General features: G+C 43.6%; 1 long non-coding RNA gene and 1 other non-coding gene across 2 annotated transcripts in view; both read left to right on the top strand.

The window, feature by feature from the left end:
- Positions 1–5688, top strand: part of LOC115067447 — a 14936-nt gene extending 9248 nt beyond the window's left edge. Inside the window, exon 3 of the long non-coding RNA XR_003846864.1 lies at positions 5633–5688. This is a non-coding gene — a long non-coding RNA (uncharacterized LOC115067447). The remainder of the gene's footprint in view (positions 1–5632) is intronic.
- Positions 1704–1862, top strand: LOC115067448. The gene has a single exon (XR_003846865.1). It is a non-coding gene; the product is annotated as a U1 spliceosomal RNA (small nuclear RNA).
- Positions 5689–6037: the final 349 nt, after the last annotated feature.

Below are 6037 nucleotides of genomic sequence, written 5' to 3'. Positions count from 1 at the left end.
TTTGTGTGTTCTTTAAATTCACTGAATTCTTTTATCATGTTTATAATTGTTCTTTTGAGTTCCATGTCCTGCATTATCTCTAGGCATTATTCTCATTGTAATATTATTCTCATTGTACTCCTCTAGAGGACTATTGGTATTAGGTGGGGATATGTTATTTTGGTTTTTCATGTTATGATTTTTTCTCTGTGATTTTGACATGTGAATTTCTTTTGTAGTTTCTGATTCTTGTGTGAGATTCAAACCTTCAAGTTTAGGTCTGCTTCTTTTTGTGAACTTTATGTGTCTTTGTTGTTTACTTTTTGGGCCTGAAAAGCTGGTTCCTCTAATTTTCCAGTTCTCTCTTTTGATTTTATATTGGAGTGGCCAGATTGCTTTTGTCTTCAGGAGTTCCCACAGAGGCCCAAGTCAGATGAGGATCAGATCCTCTCAGGCTTTCTCCTAAGGTCTGGATCCCTCCAGGAAAGATTTTGGCCTCAGGAATTTGGACTTGCCTGGGAGCCAGGCCCAGGAAAGATGCTGGGCTAGGGCAGCTGGTGGCTGTGCCACCCAGAGATGCAAAGAAAGACAGGGTGGGAAGCGGCCCCAAGGGCTCCTGGGTACTGAAGGGAGAGGCCCCAAGGGCTCCTGGGGCCTACAGGGAGGAATTGGGTTGGTCTGGATGCAAAGGATCAGGAAGAGGAAAGGTCAACCTCATGGTCCAGGAAAGAGGCTGGAGGGTTGTGCAGGCCCAGCAAAGCAGAGGGAAGTGAGGGCAGGGCCAGGACCAGAGTGCTCCTGGGGCCTGAGAAGGAACTGAGTTTTTCTGGATGCAAAGGATCAGGAATCAGTGGTGGTCCCCAGGTATCTGGGGCACCAAGACAAGGAATGGGACAGGACCCAGGCTAGGAGGAGAGACTGGCGAGGGAGATGGGAGGGTGAATGAGGCTGGGGAAGTCAAGGCGTGGAGGGCCCAATCAACTTACCCTGGAGAGAGAGGCCTGTGCATCCTGCAGGCCCAGGGAAGCAGGGGGAGGTGAATGTTTTCTATTTCTTTTAGGTTCCTACTATTTACTCTCCCTTCCCCCACCCCCCTTTACTGTAACAGCATGTAGAATGCCTAGTTCTTTACACATAGTAAGCATTCTTTAAACGTTCAAGTCAATGATGTCACAATAGATCTATTAATGACATCATCAGGACTTGAACTTTGATGACAGGGTAAGCCTGAAACCTCTTGGAGTGAGCTTCCAGCTTCCTAGTGGACATTTTTATTACCATTTGCCTATTTTCTGTGAAAAAGAAGAAATAAAATCACCCAAATTTTGAAAATGAAAAGTGATGCCCAAAGTGAATCAGAATTAGACAATGCCAAGGAAAATGCCATTATGACAAGAAAGTCCAGAGATGCTCTTGAAAATTCACTGGGTCCTAAACTTGAAATCCTGTTATCAGTACAAGCAGTGATTAATAAGATTGAGCAAGCACAGGTCCTCCGGACCAAAGAGGTAGGTGGTAAATCAGTTTACAGACTAGAGCTCTTAGAACTTTGCATGACTAGGTACTTTTTTTAAAAAAAGAGAACATGTTACAGTTGTAAACATTGAGAGAATTTTAAATAACTTTACTGCAATGACAATTTCTCCAGATTTTGAATAACAATTTCCAATTTGATCTCAATCATCTGTTTATACTAGAGTTAGTCAGGTTATTTAAGAAGTAAATTAAATACCTGGTTGAGGAGATACCGTGATCAGGAAGATGCTTTTCCCAAGTCAAGGCTTATTCATTGCACTCTGAATTTGCTGATCTCTGCAATTTCCCCAAATGTGAAGAACTTGACTGCATAAATTGTGTCAATGGGAAACTGCAATTAGTTCTCCACTTTATTAATTTAAAAAAGTAAATCAGCGGGGCATGGTGGCGCACACCTTTAATCCCAGCACATGGGAGGCAGAGGCAGCTGAATCTTTGTGAGTTCAAGGCCAGCCTGGTCTACATAGTGAGCTCCAGGACAGCTGGGGCTACAAGAAGACCCTGTCTCAAAAAGACAAAAGAAAAAAAAAAAAAGTAAATCAAGCTGGTTGTGGCAGTGAACATCTGTAATTTCAGCACTCAGGAGGCAGGTGGAGGTAAGAAAACCTTTAGTTCAAACTCAGGCCAGGTTGAACTGAATATTATCACAATCCTGCTCCCCCACACACAAAGGTAGGAGTGCACAGAGATGGCTTAGCTGGTAACGCCTCTCCTTGCTGAGCCTAATGACCTGAGTTCAATCCCAGAATTCACGTGGTGGAAGGAGAGAACTAATTCCCTCAAGATGTCCTCTGACTTGAGGACAACTACATTGGTGTTGTGGCACTTGTGCCCTACCCCAAGTAAGAAAATAACTGTAATGTATGTGTGTGTGTGTGTGTGTATGTGTGTGTGTGTGTGTGTGTGTTCAAATCCAGCTTTATTAAGGTTATTTGGTAATTTTGATAACAGTATATAGTTTTTTATATGCTCTTGGGAAATATTAGAAATCAATTTTATTTGGTTTTGTAGTAGATTTGAGTACCACACATTTCTAAATCCTTTGTCCTTCAATTCATTACTAGTTAGCATAGTACATTAAATTTTTCTTTTCTTCATAGTAAAGGCATTTGTGAAATAAACAAGATAAAATCCACAGACTCAAAAAATTCTCAACTATTAGAAACATACGAAAAATATTAAAGACTTCCACATTTAGTCCTCCAGGCTTCAAAGCAGGCATTTGTAGCAGGATTTTTCTCCTGGGTAGCTCTTTGCTTAAGGCCTTATCATTCACCTGCCATGCAGTCAGTCTCCATATAGGCTTATTTCAGTGTATTGCTGCACAGCAGATGTTGGACACCCTTCTGTCCATCACAGCATTCATCAGACCTGCAAACAAAACCTCACGGGCTCTGCTGCTTCTTCCTTAAATTCTCTGGTGAACCTGAAGTTAGAAATGGAGCCCCAACTCCAAATTTGCTGTGAAATGTCTGGTGACTTTGTTTTTATGTCCCATTTTTGATCCAAAGGCATGGCATTTGTAGAAAGGTGGTATAAGTGAAGGCAGGTTGTACGTGGTTGACGCTCGGTATTTCTTTATTTGAGGTACACCAGTAGTCACAGATACAGGCACACTGGTTTGCCCAAAGGTTCTTTCAGACTTTTTATTCATCACATTGGATTTTTTCTCTGTGAGGCAAATAACATCCTGTTTAGATGTCCTTACTTTTTTTTATTCAGGGTCTCACTATGTAGCCGTACCTGGCCTTGAACTTACAGAGATGTGTCTGCCTCTGCCTTCCATGTACTGGGATTAAAGGCATGCACCAACATGCCTACCCTCCCTTTTAGATTTCTTTGCAGCATCTCCATTCACACCGCTGTCCAGGCAGAACTAGCAAATTCCATTGTCCTTGTTCCACAAAATTGCAAGTGTACTTCATAATATTTTTATGATCTAGCAAGGGGCTTTACATACATACTTTGGCTAATTAATTATGTTTTGAGACAAAATCTCCCTATGTAGCTCAAGCTGGCCTAGAACTCCCTATATAGTCCAAAGTGGACTTGAATTCACAATCCTCCCACTTCCACCTCCCAAATGCTGGAATTACAGACATGAGCCACTATGCCTGGCTTGGCTCTTTTGTGTGTGTGTGTGTGTGTGTGTGTGTGTGTGTGCGTGCGTGCACGCAGAGGTCAGAAGTTGAGGATGTCAAGGTCTCATGTAGTTCAGACTAACTTTGAACTCACTATATAGCTAAGGATAACCTTAAACAACAAACTTATTCCTCCTTCTCCCCTTCCTCCTCCTCGTCTTCCTTCTCCAGGTTGTCTTCTTTTTTTTTTTTGAGACAGTATCTTCCTGTAGCCCCAGCTGACCTGGATCTTGCTATGTAGATGTAGATCATGCTGGTCTCAAACGCTCAGAGAACTGCATGCCTCTGCCTCCTGAGGACTGGTATTAAAGGCATAAGCCACCACAACCAGTACAGTCTTGAATTTCTGACCCTATTGCCTCCACCTCCAGAGTGCTGGAGATCACAAGTGTATGATAGCATGCTGGGCTCCAAAAAAAAATTTTTTTTTTGGTCTTTTTGAGACAGGGTCTCCCTGTAGCCCCAGCTGGCCTGGTACTTGCTATGTAGACCAGGCTGGCCTTGAACTAACAGAGATCTGCCTGCCTCTGCCTCCCGAGTGCTGGGATTAAAGGCGTGCACCACTCTGCCCTACTTTTTTTTTCTTTTTTTTTTAATTTTTAAAATTTTATGTGTATTCATGTATTACCTGCATGTAGGAAAGTGCACCCATGTCATGTAATGCCCTCGGAGGACAGAAAAGGCTGTCAGATCCCCTGGAACTGGAGTTACAGACAGTTGTTAACTGCCATGTGGGTGCTGGGATTCAAACCCAGGTCTTCTGCAAGAACAGTCAGTGTTCTTAACCACTGAGCTATCTCTCCAGCCCCTGGGTTAGTTTTCTTAATATACTAATTTCTGGGGATGGCAAAATGGTTCAGCCAGTGTGCTGGATAGCTTTAGCATCAACTTGACACACTGGGTTGAGGGAGCCTCTCTTGGGGAATTGCCTCTATTGGACTGGCCTGTGGCCATGTCTGTGGGGCATCTTCTTGATGAGTGATGTCGGAAGGCCCAGCCCACTGTGGGTGGTGCCACCTTTGGGCAGGTGGGCCTGTGTTGCATAAGAAAGCAGGTTGAGCAGGGGCCAGGGAAGCAAGCCAGTAAGCAGCATTCCTCCATGGCCTGTGCTCCAGCTCCTGCTTCCAGGTTCCTGCCCTGAGTTCCTTCCTACCTTGGGCTCCCTGATGAACTGCGACCTAGGAGATGTCAGCTGAATAAACCCTTTCCTCCCCAAGTTGGTAGTGGTGAGAATATTTTGTCACAGCAATGAAGAACAAACTAAGACAGTAAGTGAAACAGCTTGTCACACAAGCTTGATCTGAGTTTGATTCCCAGAACCCACTATGGCAGGGGAGAACTGACTCCTTAGAGTTGTCCTCTGACCTCTACATGCTCACCTGTTCATATTTACACACACATACATACACATTTGTTTAAAAAAATTTCATTTTCCCATTGAATGACCTTGGAATCATTTGACCATGTGTGCAAGGCCTTGTTGTTGACCTCTCTATTCTGGTCTATTGGTTGGTTTGTTAATTTTATGACAGTACTTGATTTGTGTAGCTTTGTAACACATTTACAATCATAAAGTGAGAGACCTCCAACTATGTTTATATTTTCCAGTACTTTTTCAGGTGTTGGGGGTTACTTGAGATTTCTTGTGACTTTTAGGGTGGATTTTTCTATTTCTGCAAAAAATGTCACTGGGATTGTGTGTGTGTGTGTGTGTGTGTGTGTGTGTGTGTGTGTGTTCCTTATGGAAAGTTTGTTAGTGATTGAATTAAATCTATTAGAATTAAATCTATTGATTAGTTTGTGTAGTATTGACAATTTAACATCAAAGTTTTGTGTTATAGACATTACATGTATTTCCATTTATTTCTGTGTTTCTGTTCTAGTGAAAACTATAAATGTACAAGTCTTTCATCTTAGTTAATTCATATTCTCTCTCTCCCTCCCTCCCTCCCTCCCTCCCTCCCTGTGGGAAGCAGGCGCGTCCGAGTCAGCCAAAGATGGCGCCCTGGCTGGCTGCCAAGCCTCATGACCCTCGCTTGTTTACTCCAACTCACGCAAGCGCTATGAGCCCGATCATGTGCTGCCTGCCTGATCAGAGACATCACCAAGCATGACCCTGCTACGTGGCCCAATGAGCTGCCATTCTGCCTACCTGCTGCGTGCGTGTGTGTGCCTTGATTGGTCCTAGCTGGGGGGAGGGCTGTTGGGAACAAAATATATAAGAACTGAAGTGCGCAATAAAGGAAGAAGAAGCTTGAACCTCACCTTGGTGTCTGTGTCGTCTCTCCTTGACTCTGCCGGACGGAGTCTTGGGCTGCGGCAAGTGGTGGCCCCTATGACTGCTGTTCGTCAAAATAGTACCTTGTTTTGCCATAGGGACC

This window comes from Nannospalax galili, unplaced genomic scaffold, assembly GCF_000622305.1.
Source record: "Nannospalax galili isolate Female #2095 unplaced genomic scaffold, S.galili_v1.0 scaffold3006, whole genome shotgun sequence".
Taxonomy (NCBI): domain Eukaryota; kingdom Metazoa; phylum Chordata; class Mammalia; order Rodentia; family Spalacidae; genus Nannospalax; species Nannospalax galili.
This window is presented reverse-complemented; position numbering and strand designations above follow the sequence as displayed.